Below are 18,985 nucleotides of genomic sequence, written 5' to 3'. Positions count from 1 at the left end.
AAAGAAACAAACATGCAGTGTATATGTTGATTTCTCATACGGACAATTTTTTGATAATTATTTGTAATATTATGTATTTGGTACTTTTTATATCAATAATTGATTAAAATTTATCAATATTTATTTTTGGTTGCCCAAGTAACCTATACCAGTTGACTGGACTGGATAACGGGTAAATTAGTACTGGGTACTAAGTACATCGGGCCGTCACACCATCGGTCACAATGTGTCTCCCTGTATGCAACAGAACAACTAATAAGCTGTAATAAATATTAGGCACAAGGCCAAGTATCACAATAAGGTCAGAAGGGCTAAAAGCCATAAAATCACAGAATGGGCATTTAAGCCATGAATCACAGAATGGCATGATGCCATATGCAGTACTGCTAACAGAACCCTATTGGCATGCCAACCTATCCAAACTGATCACACTAGGCCTACTAGGGCATTTAACATTTTTAATTATGCAATTCTTTGAAATTGAAATCTAATTGTTACTATTCATTCTATTAGTCAACTAAAATGTTGACTTTTTCATACACAATAGGTACATTGGTTCTAATATCACCAACATACTACATTTTGCATTCTAAAATTATTGGCATTGGTTGTCAATACCATTATAAAGCTTAGTGTTGATTATTTTAAAATTTTCAGATTCAAGCACTAAGTTTACTGTTCCGTTGGTCATTTGTACAGTAGAAATTTGACAAAATTCTCTTCATGAAAGTTATTCCTTTATGTATCTTCTTTAATTCTCTTTTTGAATCACTCCATTTGGAGTTTTTTAGCTCAAGATATGCTAATTAAAACAAGACTGGCCGGATTGGTATCTACCCAGAATTTCTGGGCAGAATCCCATTCTGCAAGATTTGGTAGTTCAATTTTGGCTAATAATTTCATTTAGTTAAGTCCAGAATTAGAGTTTATGTTCTACATGAAAGTTGTTCTAAATTGTCTAAGCATTTCATTGATATAAATTTCTGGTCAATTGGACCTTTCTGCACTGAGTTATGACCAAATGAATGAACACTGTTCATTTGGTCATTTTGCCTAGGCAGAATGTGTGTTGCCCAGATTTAGTCAATTTTGAGGTCAGTCTATTGTGGTTTTTTAAGAATGGTTTCTCAATTGAAGTTGTGCCATTTTGTATCTAATTTCATGTCCAATTGGCTCTATATCAATTGAACCTACACAACTCAAGTTACAGCTACCCAAACCTGCTGGACTCACATTTAGCCCTGCAAGTCACCAAAGGCAGCACATCTAACCTCAATTCCATTGGCACAAATCACTTCAATTCCTCATTAATTATAGCCAAATGGTCACTAATTGACCATTAAAACATTAGTTGATGTCAGTTTCATCCACCCCCAAAATTGAATGTCAAAACCCTAACCCCAATTGACCATGCCTTCAATTCATGCATCTTACTCCTAATTATTGTACTAATCACATAATTAATACTAGGGGCAGCTAATATATCACTTTAAATCAAAGAATTCTCCTAACCCTAACTCATGTCAAGGCTGCCAAAATTTCATGGAATATAATCATGCATTTTTAATTCAATTTTCATCAAGTTTTCAACTTAACTTAGCTTAAATTCATGTTTAGAAGAAAGTAAGAGCAAAGAATATGGCACTAACCTCTTGGATGATTTTCTAAGCTTGTTCACACCTCATTTTCTTTCACTTTCTCTTCTTCTAATTACTGTCCAAATCTTACTCTAGTGGTAAGGGAAATTTTTAGTGAAGGAAGGATGAGGTTTTGAGGTGAATTGAAGTGGGAAATGAAGCTTAAGGGAGCTTTAATGGTGGAAAGGGTTTTGGGAATGGGTTCAGCTAGTTGGAGATAAGGGAAGACAGAAAATTTGGTTAATTTTTCTGACCATTTAACTCTTTTAATGGGGTGTATAACATGTGTCACAAGGTGATTGGATGGAAGCATTTTAATGACATAAACATGAGGTCAAAATTCCAATTTTAACTCATTTTCTCTTTTTTTCTTTTCTACTCATTTTCAATTTAATTTTTAGCAATATTTATTCATATTTTATGTCATATAAATTATTTATTAACAGGGCAAGTTGGCCAAAAATCATCTCTGAATATGAAATGACCAAAATGCCATCCGTTTGGCTTATTAAGTCAAAATTGTCTGTACCGATCTAAAAATTTTTCTAAGTATTTTCTTGGCATTCTAATGCCATCGAAACCTCAATGACTCTTCTCTAGAGTTCCAAAAATTATTTACGAATTTTTCCCTGGGTTTAGGGCTTCTAGCTGTGAAAACAGCAACTTCCCGTTAGGTTACCCATCGCTAGGGCACCAGCTCATTTAACTTGGTCGTATTTTATTTCTAAAATTTTTCTTAGATTTTTCTTACTATTATTTGAGTTATTTATGACTCCTCACTCTAATCTAGATATAGTTCCAGACATTTTGGCTGTCCGGACCGACACCGATCACCAGAACAGTAAAATATACGAAATGGTTAGAGTGAGGGTGTTAGAGGAAATATATGCAATAAGGTTGCTGATGACAAACCATATTACAAAACCGTATACATAGCTAGCTATATGCAATAGAGCCATGATGATGTAAATAATTGTATAGCTGGTTAATCTAATCACTTGACTAAAAAACATGCATTATATATCCACTCTTAATTTGTCATTTTCTTAAAACTCCAAAAGACTACATAAATTAGGAAAAAAGTCTCACAGAGAAGTCAAAAAATGTTAATTATTTTTGGATGATGCAGTGCAGCTACCACCCAAAAGCACAAAATATTCAAAAGAGAGAAAATACGAAAGCAAATGTCTAGACTATATTCTTTTATCGTGGCTTTCAATGCTCGAATATGATATGGATAGGAAGCTCCAAACTTGTTAAATGGCAACAGACATAAAGCTAAGATGTGATGCTCATGTGTATTCTTCTGTTTTTTTTTTTTTAATATTATTCGTTTAGCCATGTGAGCCCTGCTGTAGTTGTTATCACATCAGTCTTGCACTCTAAAGTCGCTAAATTCACCAGTATTTGAAGCATTTACGTTGCATAATCACCCATCTGTGCTTAGGCCGAACACAGAATTTCTTAAGACAGATTATGAGCTTGCTGTTTCATTAGCAATTTCTGGTATGAATATCCAGGCTGCCCAAAGTTAGTGATCCGTATCCTTTGTCTTCCCATTTCAGGTAAAAAATAGTGATGATATTACTCATCAACTGAATTCTGAAATTAGATCTCTATTACAGAAAATTTAATGAAATATAATAAAACTGAAAATTTAGTCATTTTAGGACAAAATGATGCCTGCTTGACATCATTGAGCTGAAAGTTGTATCTGTTGAAATGAAATTCTGAAATGAAATATAATAACAATCCGCTTGTCCACGTCCCTAGCATCAATGAAAAGCAACAAGCAAGCACCTAGACAAGGACAGGCATGGAAGACACATATGTGCATATGTGTAGTGTAATTCTTTAACTTCTTTGCATGTGCATTGCACTTTTTTGCTATATGTTACCATTACTAATTAAAATTTATATTGCAATTAAAATCAGGAAATGTGAAGAATATTCACAGAAATGCAATAGCAGCTTTAATTGCATATGTTGGATATTTAGCTTTCTAGCTTCGTGTTTATCGATATATTGAAAGGCCTATGGTGGAATCCAATATGGAGACATAATGTTTGACAAGAGTTAATGTGGCAAATAGAGAACAATACAAATGTTAGAGACATCTTATGTATGGGACCTAGTGCATTTAGAACACTAGTAGGCCTTCTAAACCAAAAAAAATTACTTAAAGATACTCGTTCCAGTAGTGTTGAGGAATAAGTTGCTAAATTTCTATGCATTTTAGCTCATAATATGAGAAATCGCTTTATGAACTTTTTCTTTCATTGAAGTGGGGAAACAATAAGTCGTTATTTTCACCAAGTACTTAAAGCAATCATTTCTCTAGAAGATGAGTTTTTGGTGCAACCAAATGGTTCCACGGTTCCTCCAGAAATATTGAATAGCGAAGGAAGATTTTATCCTTATTTTAAGGTGAACTTATACATATTAGCATTTTAGTCAATTGAATTTAATTATATGGTTAGCATACTAATCAATTAAATTCAATGGTATAGAATTGCATTGGTGCAATTGATGGAACACATATTCGAGTCAAAGTTCCAAAAGCAGATGTATCGAGATATAGGGGAAGGAAAGGAATACCTACAATAAATATACTGGCTGCATGTACATTTGACTTGAGATTTACTTATGTGTTATCTGGTTGGGAAGAATCAGCTTCAGACTCAAGGATACTAGAAAATGAAATGTTGATTTGGTACTATTATTTGAGTGACTATCAAGAAAAACACCATTTTTAATATATTAGTTAAAAATTATTAAAAAAATAACTTTAAATTAAATTTAAAATATTTTAATTATAAAAATCTTAAAATAGTATATTATTTTTCAATTTTTTTAATAATGCTTAAAATAATATTTTTTTAAAAAAATTAAATGACAATGTAAAACTTACATTTTATAGTTAAACGAAAAATTATAATATATATCAGTAGTATTAAAAGATAATATTCTTTTAATTATAAAATTATAATTTTTTTATTTATAAAGAGTAAAATTTATATATTTACACAAAATAAATATATGTTTGGAAAGCACTTAGTGCCTATTTGGCATTGAGTTTAGAAAGTCAAAACTGTTTTTTTGAATAAAAGTATCATCTTAGATGCCGTTAAAAAAAATAATTTGAAAAAAATATTTTATTATTTTAATGTTCTTATCACCAAAATTTATCAAATTAAAAATTTAATTATTTTTTAATATTTTTAATTAATATATTTAAAAAAATAATTTTTTTAATAATAATTTTAATAGGTCAAACACTAATTGAGGTTCAGCATTTCCGTTTATAATTGACATTTGACAAAACATCTTGAATAAGGGCCCAGATAAGCTGAACGTTTTGAAGAAGCCGAGGGCCAAGGTGCCGTTTTGACGACGTGAAGTTGAAATTAGTTTATAAAATACAGAATTTTTTTTTCTTATTAATTTTCCAGTCAACTTATAACATGCTACAATTTCTTGGAAAATAGAAATAAGAGAACATGTTGCAAAATTATTCCTCATTTAATGGTCTGGTCAAGTCTTCAAAGCGTAAGGACCACTAACTATAAATTTACCCAAATCATACTTCAAATTGTATATTAGATTTTGTGATGGGTGTGTCGCTTCAAATTGTATACTTCAAATCATACTTCTTCTGCTCTTTTCCTCTTCTTCTTCTTGATGTAATATATAACAACTTTCTACCTGAAAGCCGAAAAAAGTACTAAGGCCCATTAAGAGCTTTGGCTTAAAGATGAAAGAAGTTTTTTTTTTTAATAGATATTATTTGAAAAATTAATTGTTTTTAAAGCTTTTTATAATTAAAATATGTAAAATTTAACTTTAAAATTAATTTTTAATATTATTAATTATTTATACACTTCTCTATCTTTATTATTTTTCTTAATAACATTTTTTCTGGCTTATTTGACATTTGCTTTATTAACCTTAATGAATATAGTTGGTGCATATTTTTATCCCATCTTCATTTAAATACATTTAAATTTGACTTTTTGTTTATTTTAATGATTTGCAGTCGGCTATTAACAGTCAAATATATGCAATAAAATACTCAAAAAGTGACAATTAAAATTTTAATTTTCAAAATAATTGTTATAATTTTAAATGGCTGATTGAGGACTAGGAGTAGGAGTGTACATTATTAAATTATAACCAAAAAACCGAAGTGAATCAATGAGATTTGATTATTTTAGTGAGGGTGAGTTTGGTTCAATTTGGTTTTGGGTTAATAACTCTTAAAAGTTTCAGTTTTAAGTTATTAGTTTGGTTAGTTTTGATTTAGTAATATATTAATTATATTTTTATTAATAATATATTATTTATAATTATTATTTTATAAATTTATTAATAATAAATCATATTTATTATAAAATAAAAATTTTAAAATGTATTTTTATTAATAATTAATTAATAATAGAAAATATTATTATATTTTTTTTGATTAATTCAGTTATAATCAATAATTAATTAAATATTTTCTATTTGATTATGTTCGATTTCCTTTCAATTTCAATTTTGTTAATATAAATAGAGTCAATTAAAGTAGTTTGGTTTAATTTGGTTAACCAAATACTCATCCTATACTGATTGTTGAAATGCATTAATTACTAATCTAACATTGATTATTAGTTTTAAAGTAGTTTTTTTTGTCAAAAATAAAAAGTTAGTCTTAACAAATTTGCTTTGTTAGAGATTTAGGAAGTCCAAAGTGCCTATGGAGAATTCTTTTTTATAGATCTTATGAAAAAACACACTTATGAGCTTGACACCACATCTAACCCAAAACCTTAAGGCAATGGATTTATGGGTCTTTTCTACTTATATGTCTCTCACCCATCTCATCTTTTTCTATGTGGAAATTTCACACTTGCACATTCCCAACAATCTCTCCCTCAAATGTAAATTTCTTTTACATTGCGCTTATTAGACCTGCACCTCAAATGGAAACATTTCTTCTTAACTCAAGTATTACGGCATCATCAAGAGTCTCAATTACTCCACCAAACCCACTTGAGCATGCACCTCTAAGAGTTACGCCAGAGCCATCACATGTTCCACCGCCACGTGTACTGAGAGTCTTTGTAACATCTCAAATTTTTAAATAATTATTTTACGTGTAAATTTTGATATTTTAATGTATTAAATATTATGGTATTTAATTTGAATTTTTCTGAATTTTTGAAATCGATTTTTTCTTTTTTCAAGATAATTAAATTTAATGATTTTTAAAAATTAATTTAAAAAACACGTGACAAGTTTAAAAATATATTTAGACTCCATAAAATTTTTTGAGTTTTTGGTAATTTTTTTGAAATTTTCAAGCCTCGTTTTGGGTCTCAGGGCAGAGCAAAAATTAAATTTTGAGTGTCCTGAATTGAACTTGCCGAATCGAACTGGATTGGATTGGACCGATTGAATTGGACTAGCCCTTTTCTTTTCCCCTCTCTCTCCTTCCCATGACAGACCTCTCCTCCCTCACCCCCATAGCCGACCACCACTTCCCCCTCCTTCCTCCTTTGCCGGTGCACCATCGGCCACTCTTCCCTGCTGTCACCGCTTCTCCTTCCAGCCACAATCATGGTCCAAAGTCCTCCCTTCCTTTTGCACGCCTTTTCAACTTCTCTTGCCATTTTCGGCTATTTCGGCCACCAATCAGGCTAGGTCTTGTCTCTATTGTATTCTACTCCTCGAGAGATTTCCATAGACACTAATTTTATCAATTTTCATCAAGTGATTTGTGAGAATAGAGCCCAAAAATTTTAGCCCTTTTTCTACTTTTGGGTTAGATTTCTCCCAAACTGTAAACTCCATTGAAATTTCAAAACCACCAGCGCGTTCGACTCATTGAGAGTTTTGCAACGACACAAATTTGGAATTTTTTTCTACATTGAAAATTTGATGGGTCTCACGAACTTACCAGTAATTTTTTTGAGTCTTTTTAATTAAATAAAAATTATATTTTAACTTCTAGTATTGTGAGCTTCACATGGATATTCTCGTTTTAAAGAAATTTCATTGACAACCAGGACTGTAATTTTAGAGTAGACATGTAAGCTGTCCAACTCACTTCGGAAGTGGGTCAATATTACAGTGCTTTCTACCATTTTTAGACACCCTAGACACGTTCCAAGCGTCAGAATTGGTATAGGTAAACCTGAACTCCAAATGCCCCATTTTACCTAAGGTTGGGTTTAGAATAAAAATTTATAAAATATTCATGGGTAGCTAAAAAACTATGATTTCAATTACATTAGTATAATAGCATTACTAAGGACTGTGGGGCATGAGTACAGAATTTTTGAGGTTAGTTTGGATAGTTTTTGCAAAATGTTATTTTTAAACTTGATAGCTGAATTGTGTAGTTATATGAGTTTTGACTAGTTTGGCAGGCCCAGGAGGGGCAGTATGTTGTTGTTGTGTTGTAGGCCTAAGACCATTGGATTAGGAAGTGTGTTTGAGTTATTTTGCAGGTTAGGTAGGTCCTAGGTACAAGAGAAACTGCCGAATTTCCAGTATAAATTTAGGGTGTCTTTAACTCTTTAAGTCCTTGTTTTGTTTTAATATTGATAAATTCATGACTATAATTGTTTAGGTGATCTGAGTTAACCCTCCTCCTCTTCTTAGCCGCCTGAATGATATTCGATTAATATGTAAGTAGATATTAATTTTATTTATAATTTCAATATTAATAATTTATATTCAAGGCATGTTCGTACATTCACGTATATGTATGTATATATTTAGTTAAATGTTAGGCACATTTTTTTGTTGCATACTTTATTGAACTTGTTTGTGGTTGTAGCCTAAAGGTAATTTGGAGCTCTGTGTATGTGTTGGTGTATGTATGGTATGGATGTAGACTTGGGTAGGACAGGTAGTTGCAATTGGAACTTGACTCGCTAGGACTCGATACTTATATATAGATAAGTCAAAGTGAGCACGGCTTTGAGTTAATTTCACTGACCCCCACACTTGGATTATTAAGAGAAAGTCCAGCTTGAGTTTACCTCACTAGTAGGCATTGGAATTAAGTGAGCTATATAGGGGATCAACTCTCATTCATATATATATTGATGTGACACACAGATGTATAAGCGCTCCAAATGATCTTTTATGTGAGTATTGTTTGAATTATTTAATACTATGTGATGATACCGCATTTCATACATAGGAAATGCATTAGATCTAAATAGTTATAGAAATTATATTTAAACTTAATATCTTACTCTATGATGAAAGATGAGGACATTAAAGAAAGATGGAGAAATTATTTTAATGATCTCTTTAATAATAATCAAAATGGTAATAGCGTGAATATAGGCTATAGAACAATAGAGAAGAATGTGAATTATACTAGAAAGATTAGATCTTTAAAAGTAAAGGAAGCACTTAAGAGAATGAAAGTGGGTAAAGCCTGTAGACCCAATGGAATACCAATTGAAGTGTAGAAGTGTTTGGGAGATATGGGAGTGGCATAGTTAACTAAATTATTTAATAAGATTCTAAACACTCAAAGAAAATGCCTGATGAATGGAGGAGGAGTATTTTAGTACCTATTTTTAAAAATAAGGGAGACATACAGAGTTGCTCAAACTATTAGGAAATTAAACTCATGAGCCATACTATGAAGTTGGGGGAGAGAGTTATGGAGCATCGACTACGTCATGATACTTCTATCTCTCTCAATCAATTTAGCTTCATGCTCGGTCATTCAACTATGGAAGTGATCTTTCTCATTAGAAGCTTGATGGAGAAATATAGAGATGTGAAGAAAGATCTACACATGGTTTTTATTGATTTGGAGAAGGCTTATGATAGTGTTCCAAGATGTCTTATGGAGTGTGTTAAAACAAAAGAGGGTATCTATTAGGTACATATAAGTGTTGAAAGATATGTATGAAGGAGCAAGTACTATTGTATGCACAGTGGGAGGGAACACAAGAGATTTTCCGATCTCAATTAGATTACACCAAGGATCAGCTATAAGCCCTTACCTTTTTACATTAGTTTTAGATGAATTGACGAAACATATACAAGAGAGTATTCCTTGATGCATAATGTTTGCGGATGATATTGTTCTGATAAATGAGACATGAGAAGGAGTCAATAGAAATCTAGAGCTTTGGAGAAGTACTCTAGAGTCAAAGGGCTTTAAGTTAAGTAGAACGAAGACAGAATACATGCATTGCAAGTTCAGTGAAGGCTAAACTGGTGATAGAGAAGAAGTTAATTTGGATGGAGTAGTACTGTCCTAAAGTAATCACTTTAAATATCTCGGCTCAGTCCTTCAAGTAGATGGGGGATGAGAAGAGGATGTTAGTCATAGGATTAAAGCCGGATGGTTGAAGTGGAGACGTGCCACGGGAGTTTTATGTGATCGCAAGATTCCCAATAAGTTGAAAGGAAATTTTTATCGTACAGCCATACGATCGGCTATGTTATAAGGTAGTGAGTGTTGGGCACTGAAGGAGTCATATGCATCTAAGATAAGAGTTGTAGAGATGAGAATGTTAAGGTGGATGAGTGGCCATACTAGACTAGATAAAGTCCATAATGAGAGTATTAGAGAAAAGGTAGGAGTGGTGCCAATTGAGGATAAGTTGAGAGAAGGGAGATTGAGGTGGTTTGGTCATGTGAAGCGTAGACATATGGAGGCTCCAGTTAGACAAGTAGAGCACATTAGGTTAGAGAATAGAAAGAAAAAAAGGGGTAGACCTAAATTGACTTGGAGGAGAGTAGTACAACATGACCTAGAAGCATTACACATTTCTGAGGATTTAACCCAAATTTGTTTAGAGTGGATAAAGCGAATCCATATAGCCGACCCCAAATTTTTGGGATAAAGGCTTAGTTGAGTTGAGTTGAGTAGATCTTACTCTATGAGTCGAACGCTCATCCCTGTTCAACTATTTTTCTTCAAGTGATAGGTGAACTTATTGAAAATAACTTACTTTCTTTTCTCATAGGTTAAACTAGAAAAGTTTAGTTTTACTTTTATTATCTTTCATATAATTCTAGAACTACACATGTACTAGTAGTTGTATTCTTTATGGGAGATTGTAAAGATGTATGTACATTTACTACTATTGATGAAGGGAGCTGAGCTCCCAATTGTTGATTTATTTATATTGAGGATTGTAAGGGTGAGCTGAGCTCTCCATATTATTATTTTTATTTGTTTACAGGTTGAGTGAGTTAATGCCCCTCGTTGGATAGTTCAATTTATGGTCAAACTCTATTTGTTTGTTTTCTTGAAATTGGACTACTTCTATGGGCTTTAAGTTTGGACTAGAAATAATTAAGCTTGCTACGGCTTCGAGGGCTTTAAGTTTGTCTCGACCCAGGGATGGGGTTGGGACGTGCTTGTTCAACCAGCTATGCACTGGGGTGGAAAATTTGTGTCCCACATCGGAAAATGGGAAGAAAAGATTTGGGCCATATATGTGGGAGCCTTCCTCACCTGGTTAGCACGCTTTTGGGAATGAAACCTCCCAAGGGACAAATCCGTGAGGCCCATGGGCCAAAGTGGACAATACTAATTAGAGAAGGATCGGGCTGTTACAATTTGGTATCAAAGCTGGACTCCCTCTAGTACGGTGTGTGGTGCGAGGATGCACCAGGAAGAAGCTGGTGGGCTTGTCATGACCCAGGGATGGGGTTGGGACGTGCTTGTTCAACCAGCTATGCACTAGTGTGGAAACTTCGTGTCCCACATCGGAAACGAGAAGAAAAGATTTGGGCCATATATGTGGGAGCCTTCCTCACCTGGTCAGCGCGCTTTTGGGAATGAAACCTCCTAAGGGACAAATCCATGAGGCCCATGGGCCAAAGTGGACAATACTAACTGGAGAAGGATTGGGCTGTTACAAAGTTAATCTAAATCTTAGTGCCAGTCAGGCCCAGAAATTGATTCATGATAGTCTCCACTCCATTAGTTTACTATTCTCCAAAAGAGTGCTTTCCTGCTCTATTGGGCTTACCAGGAGTCTTCCAACTCTTTCATCCACGTGTCATAGCACCACGAGAATTACTGACTACCATTTCCATACTCGTCCTTGTTGAACCATTGGCTTTAATACTAGTTTGTTATAGTAGGCACATAAATCTAAGGCACACACATAAATCACACAATCACACAGTATAGAAAAGAGAAGAATAATAATATAGGATTTAATGTGGTTCGACCGTAAGGTATACGTCCACTGGCAAAACAAGAGAAAAAGTTTCACTATAATGAAAAAGCAAGATACAATCACTCAGAACTCTCAAACCCTAACCCAGTGTTTTTCCTAAATATCTCACAACTCTATCGGCTTGTGCCCTCTGTTATCACCATAGACCTTACTTTTTATCCCAATCAGATCATAATGTGAAACTTTCAAGTCGAGTCCATGAAGACATCCAAAATTCAAGCCACATAAAAAAAAAACAATCCTTTCCCTTGGCTTGAATTCTCTCCATCATCAACAAAATCACCACAATAACTCTACCATGCCATATGCCCTTACAAGAGTACTACTGAGCACTATAAACACTAACCAAGTCTAGGAAATGCCTAAACTTGCTGACTGAGACTCCCTTGGTCATCATATCTGCTAAATTATCATATGTAGAGACTTTCTGCATGACTACAGTCCCCTAACATATAATGTCTCGAATGAAGAGATATCTGATATCAATATATTTAGTTCGCTCATGGTATATCTAATTTTTTGTAAGATGTATTACACTTTGATTGTCACAAAACACTATTGGCTTGTTCAGTATCAACCCTAGAATACTCACTAAATCCCATAACCATAAAGCTTTCTTTACTACTTCTGCTAAAGCCATATATTTAGCGTCTGTGGTGGACAAAGCAACTATAGCTTAAAATGTCGCCTTTCAATTGATAGCACTTCCAGAGAGAGTAAACAAATAACTTGTCAGAGATCTCCTCTTATTTAAGTCCCCTGCGAAATCTAAATCCACATAGCCAACAACTGAATCACTCATCTTGACTCTATCAAATGTCATATTAATATCTGCAGTACCCTTTAAATACCTTAGAATCCATTTTTCCACCTGCCAATGCTCTTTCCTAAGACACGTCATGTATCTACTCACAACACTAATTGCATGTGAAATGTCAGGTTGGGTGCAAACCAAAGCATATATAATGCTACCAATAATACTCGAATAAGGAATACTAAACGTGCATGTGCTCCCTGTTCTAATCTGTTTTTGATGACATGTCTGTAGATAACTTGAAATGGACAACAAATGAAATAGTTATAGGCTTAGTATTATTCATGTTGGAAAACTTAAGCAATTTCTCAACATAGGCTTGCTAAGACAAGAAAAGCTTCCCAACACTTCTATCCCTAGTAATTACCCAAATCCTTCATCACAAACTCATCACTCAACTGCTCTTTTAGAATATTAATATGTGACATGCTTTTAGCAACAATAAGTATGTCATCCATATATAATAGCAAATAAACAAAGGAATCATCTAAAAGCTTCCTATGATACACGCAATTATCATATGAACTACTAATAAAGCCATTATAAATCATGAATGTATCAAATCTTTTGTACCACTGCTTAGGCCATTTTTTTAGACCATATAAAAATTTCTTAAGTAAACAAACATGGTTTTCTATACCTGGAATGATGAATCCCTCAAGCTGACTCATATAAATTTGTTACTCTAGCTCACCATGCAAAAATGTTGTCTTCACATCTAGTTATTTGAGCTCTAGATAATGAAACACAACCATAATAAGTAAGACCCTAGTAGAACTATGCTTCATAACTGGAGAAAACACTTCATTAAAGTTAATCCCACACCTCTGAGTAAAGCCTTTTACTACCAACCATGCCTTATATTGAGGTGCTTCAACCCCTGGTGTACCTTCCTTTTTCTTAAATACCCATTTGCAACCTATCACTTTATGTCCCTTAGGCAATGTTACAAGCTCCCAAGTCTGATTCTTATGAAGAGATTTAGTTTCTTCACCCATAACACTCACCCATTGATCTGCATCTAAATAAGAAATAGTTTCTCCATAATTGCTGGGTTCATGCACATTAACTATCTCAACAACTGACAAGGCAAATGCAATTAAATCTATATATGCATATCTTTGCAGGGGTCTAATATGTCTTCTCTCTCTACCAGTTACAATGCTATATGGTTTTGGTTCCTATTGCTATTGCTCGGGTGCATCCTCTTGTTGATCAAGATCTTGCACCTCATCCTTTGAATCACTAGACTGAACTACTGAAGTATCAATCTCAAGCTCTACCTATTTTCTAACACCATGATCTAATTCTACTATTGACTTCTCCTTTTGACTATTCAATGAAGCAAACCGATTAAAGGTTATATCCCTTATGATAATTAATCCTGAAGACTTTGGATAATTGCGCCCAAACCTATAGCCTTTTACTCTAGATGCATACCTTAGAAATATGTATTTTCTTGCCCTCGGCTTAAGTTTATCATCCCTCACATGAGCATAAGTAAGACAACCAAATACTTTCAGCTGAAAGTAATCAACAGGTGAACTAGACCAGATCTTAAAAGGAGTTTTACACTCAATAACTATAAATGGAGATCTATTAATAAAGAAACAGGCTGTATCAATTGCTTCAGCCTAGAAATCCTTTCCCAAACCTGAATATGAGAGTATGCTTCGTGCTTTTTCACAAAACATTCTATTCATGCATTTTGCAATACCATTCTATTGTGGTGCCCTTGTACAAGTGCGGTGTCTCACTATACCTTCATTATTATAGAATACATTGAACTCATGATTATAAAATTCTAACCCATTATCAGTTTTAAGACACTTGACCTTCTTTTCTGTCTGCTTCTCAATCGTCGTCTTCCATTTTACAAAGGCTGAAAATGCCTACCAATTCGTTCAACAGATATTTTGTCTATGATTTAAACTCACGGATAAAATTTCTCCAGCACTGTCATCCCCATCAGAATAATTAGCCTTATTCATTCTTGACTTAGATCTAGCCTTGAATGTGTTCCCATACAATAGATTGGGATTCTCTGGGAGACCAAAGCATCCAGGGAGAATTCTTCTTGGGCCTTATGTAACAAGGCACTCATAAGTTTGACACCACATCCAACCCAAAACCTTAAGACAACAAGTTTATGAGTCCTTCCTACTTATATCTCTCTTACTTATCTAGTCTTTTTCTGATGTAGGAATTCCATATTACATATTCCTTACATACTCTTTATGTGCTTGTCTTCTTTTTCTTGTTATATAGTAAGGTATGCGAATGTCTTCTTATGCTGTGTTTACAATGAGTGAACAGATATGAATCAAACTTTATACAAAAGGTAATGGAAGATGTTTTGTGGAAATTGAATTGCAATTACTTGAATGTTGCCAAACACCCAGTAGGCATTGATTTATGGGTCAAAGATGTGATTTCCTTGCTGAGTCTTGATGCAAGCAACGTCAACATTGTGGGCATCTGTGGGATGGGAGGAATCGGTAAGACTACCATAGCAAAAGCTGCATTTAACCAACTTTATCATGGATTTGAAGGTGGCTGCAGTTTTCTTTCCAGTGTCAGAGAAGTCTCAAAACAGCCTAATGGTTTAGTTCAATTACAAAAGCAACTACTTCATGATACCTTGAAATTAAAAAAAAATTTAAGAATATACGTAGTATTGACAGTGGCATCCATTTGATCAAAGAAAGACTTTGTTACAAAAGAGTTCTTGTTGTTCTTGATGATTTGGATCAATTGAAACAAGTGGATGCATTTGTGGGAGATCGAAATTGGTTTGGCCCGGGAAGTCGAATCATCATTACAATGAAAGATGCTCATTTGCTAGATCAACTCCAAGAGGTCTTACAATATGAGGTCAGAGAACTGAATCGTGAAGAGTCCCTTGAGCTTTTCAGTTGGCATGCCTTCAAGGAAATACGTCCAATGGATGGATATGAATAGATTTCAGAAGATGTAGTGGATTATGTTGGAGGCCTCCCACTAGCCCTGGAAGTTTTAAATTCGTATTTGTGTAAAAGAAGCATACCTGAATGGAGAAGTGCAGTGGAGAAATTAAGAAAAATTCCTCACCACCAAATTCTGAAAAAGCTTAGAATAAGTTTTGATACATTGGATGATGACAAAATAAAGGATATATTTCTTGATATTGTTAGCTTCTTTGCTGGTGTAGTGTAGATAAAGATCATGTAGCTAAAATACTGGATGGATGCGATTTCTTTCCAGAAATTGGTATTCGTGTTCTCATCCAAAGGTCTCTAATGAAAATTGATTGTTGGAATAGATTGGTGATGCATGATCTATTTCGGGATATGGGAAGAGAGATTGTCCGAGTAGCATCACCAAACCATCCTAGGAAACGCAGCAGACGTTGGTTTCATAAGGATGTTTTGGAAGTACTCAAGAAGCACAAGGTAAATTAACAAGCTAAATGCTTATAATAGGTTAGTTATATATGCATGTGTGTCTTTGTCCTTGTCTTGAAGGTAATTCCATTTGGCTTGCAAAATTTCAATTTCTTAGTTCTCATAGTTCACCTGCCAGTGCATTTTATTATGACTTTAAAATTTGAATAGATGTCAATTATTCTATCCTTAAAGTCACACAATTTCAAGGGCTGGGCTAGAAGTTGAAGACTTAATTTGTCATTGCCAAAAGCTTAACACACATTGGAGTGGATCTACTTCCGCACCATTTCTTCATGAATTGCACTTGTGCATGCTGCGGTTTTCTAACGATCAAATTTTTAGGGGACAGATGTTGTTGCGGGTCTCATGCTTGATGCATGTGCTTCAAAAGATGCATTTCTGAGCACAGAGTCATTTACTAGGATGAATCATTTGAGATTGCTCCAAATCAATCGCAGGGGGAGGGCATGAAAATCTTTTCCAAGAGTTGAGATAGCTTTGTTGGCAAGAATGCCCTCTGAAGTCCATATCGCATCATTTACAATTAGATAATTTAGTTGTTCTTGAAATGCAGTTTAGCAACATCAGAGAAATTTGGAAGGGGATCAAAGTATGCATACTCTGATAAGCCTTTTGTTTTTCCATCTAGGTTCAAATTTTTCTAGGTACATGCATTTCATTTTTCAAGCTTCCTTTCACCTCTTCTTTTTCTCTATCTGTGCTTATATAGGTTCTCAAGAAATTGCAGATTCTTGATCTCAGACACTGTGCGCACCTCGCTAAAACACCAAACTTCTCAGGACTCCCTAGTCTGGAGAGATTAATTCTTGAAGGCTGTACAAGTTTAGGTTGAGGTCCACCAGTCTATTGGATATTTGAAGAAACTTGTTTTCTTGAACATGGAGGGCTGCAAAAGCCTAAAGAATCTTCCCGAAAGCATTTGTTACTTGAAAGCTCTTGAAACTCTCAACATTTCTAGCTTCTCAAAACTTGATAGATTGCCAGAGAGCTTGGGTTGCGTGGAAGCCTTAACGAAGTTTCTAGTCGAGGGAACTGCCATTAAGCAGCTTCCCTCTTACATTGGACATCTGAAAAACCTTATAACATTATTGTTCCATGGATCAAAAGATGGTTCACAGTCTGTCTCTTGGTTATCATAACTTGCATCATTTCTTTTGTCAAGAAGTTAAAACTCCAAAATTTTGCTGCCAGCTTCCTTGGCTGGGTTGAGCTCATTGACGCAGCTATTTCTTCATGACTGTAATTTATCTGAGGATGTAGTTCCCATTGATCTTGGGAGATTATCATCGCTCAAACATGTGGATTTGGAAGGAAACGATTTTGTTAATCTTCCCAACGGTATTGGATATCTTCATAAGCTTGTTGTATTGGTGCTGACTTCCTGCAGAAATCTCAAATCAATCTCAGAGCTTCCGTCCAGTTTGAAGACTTTCTGGGCATTAAACTGCACATCAGTGGAAAGAATATCACTTAAATCAAATGAACTCCTGCAGGTAATGTTTCTGGGTAATTGTCCAAAACTAGCTGAGATTCAGGGATTGGAAGATACGGAGCTAGCAGTTACCTTCGAAATGCCACCAGGAACCGCCATTCTTGCAAATGGTTTTAGGAACTTCCTTTTTGCAGGTTCTCTCTCTCGCATCAGGTTAGATTTAGCTAGTCATCATTTGCCCATAAATTATTCTGTCTTTTAAAATTTTCAAATTATAATTTTATAAAATATGTATTGTCACTTGACAATATATATATATGTACAGTTTTTCTTGAAACAGATACTATTCCAGCGTAATCTACTCGTAGTTAAGGAGATAAACATGTAGCCTCTCATTAACCTATAAACATGCAGTCTCTCATTAACCTATTTTCGAGACCAATTTTATATGTACAAAGTTTTCCTTGAAACAGGCACTTTCCCGGTGTAAGCCTCAAGCCGTTCGTCTCCAAAGCAGAGAGTTGCCCATTTGGTTAAGTTATCGAGGAGAGGGATCTTCGTTATCATTTCATGTACCCAAAGTTTCAGAAGGCGACATGGAGGGTCTTATTTTGTGGATTATTTGTGCAAGAAATGACACAACTGCTAATGTAGTTATCACAGCCACATGCAAGAGCAATGGTTCCACAACATGGGAGATGGCATCTGACTCCAGTCCTGTTGAAGCTTGTGATGATGATCCTTCTTTTGTGATGTATTTACCATTTCAATGTGCATTTGAAAGCGAAGAAGAATTGAAAATTACAGTTCGGGCTGTCACTAACAATATGGTAAACAACTGAGGTGTCTCTCCGATATATTCAGATGGCGAATCTTGGTTTGAGAAAAGACTTAATATGTCAAATTCGCCACAAGAATTTTGCTTTTCTGACAAAAGAAATAGCATGCCCAATGTGCCACAACACGATTACATATGGTATAGACGGTTGGATTAAACTAACAAAATTGAGACACATTTCTTTCGAAACTTTATTTTCTTTTAGTTTTCATCCATGATTTGCTTTCGATGAAACAAAGCTATTAATTTATATAGCAAAATGTGACATAATTTCTAGCTAATAGAGATATGGATTTCGCCTTTTTTCCCTCCCTTTTATTGATAAACAAATTAACACGCGCGACAAACTCATGGGAAGTGAGGGTAAAGATGTAATTGAAGCAGATCTTGGAAAGGCCCAAAAAACCCAGAGATTGGAAATTTAACATCGTAATTGAAGAGTGCAGCAGCATTACCCTCTCTCTTTACATGCAGAAAAGAAATAGAAACAAAAAGGGAACATAATTTCCTAACAGTCAAAATAGAAGCTCGAATATCCCATGCATTTCAAGGTTGGAAATAGCATTAATACAGATCTCGGAATCAGACTCCACAATTGCCTTAG

The 18,985-nt window shown here is 34.4% G+C and overlaps 1 pseudogene; it reads left to right on the top strand.

Annotated features, from left to right (window-relative positions):
• Nucleotides 1–18,021, top strand: part of LOC110663161 (disease resistance protein RPV1-like) — a 35,066-nt pseudogene extending 17,045 nt beyond the window's left edge.
• The last annotated feature ends 964 nt before the right edge of the window (nt 18,022–18,985 follow it).

This window comes from Hevea brasiliensis, chromosome 6 (genome assembly GCF_030052815.1).
Source record: "Hevea brasiliensis isolate MT/VB/25A 57/8 chromosome 6, ASM3005281v1, whole genome shotgun sequence".
Lineage (NCBI taxonomy): Eukaryota > Viridiplantae > Streptophyta > Magnoliopsida > Malpighiales > Euphorbiaceae > Hevea > Hevea brasiliensis.
This window is presented reverse-complemented; position numbering and strand designations above follow the sequence as displayed.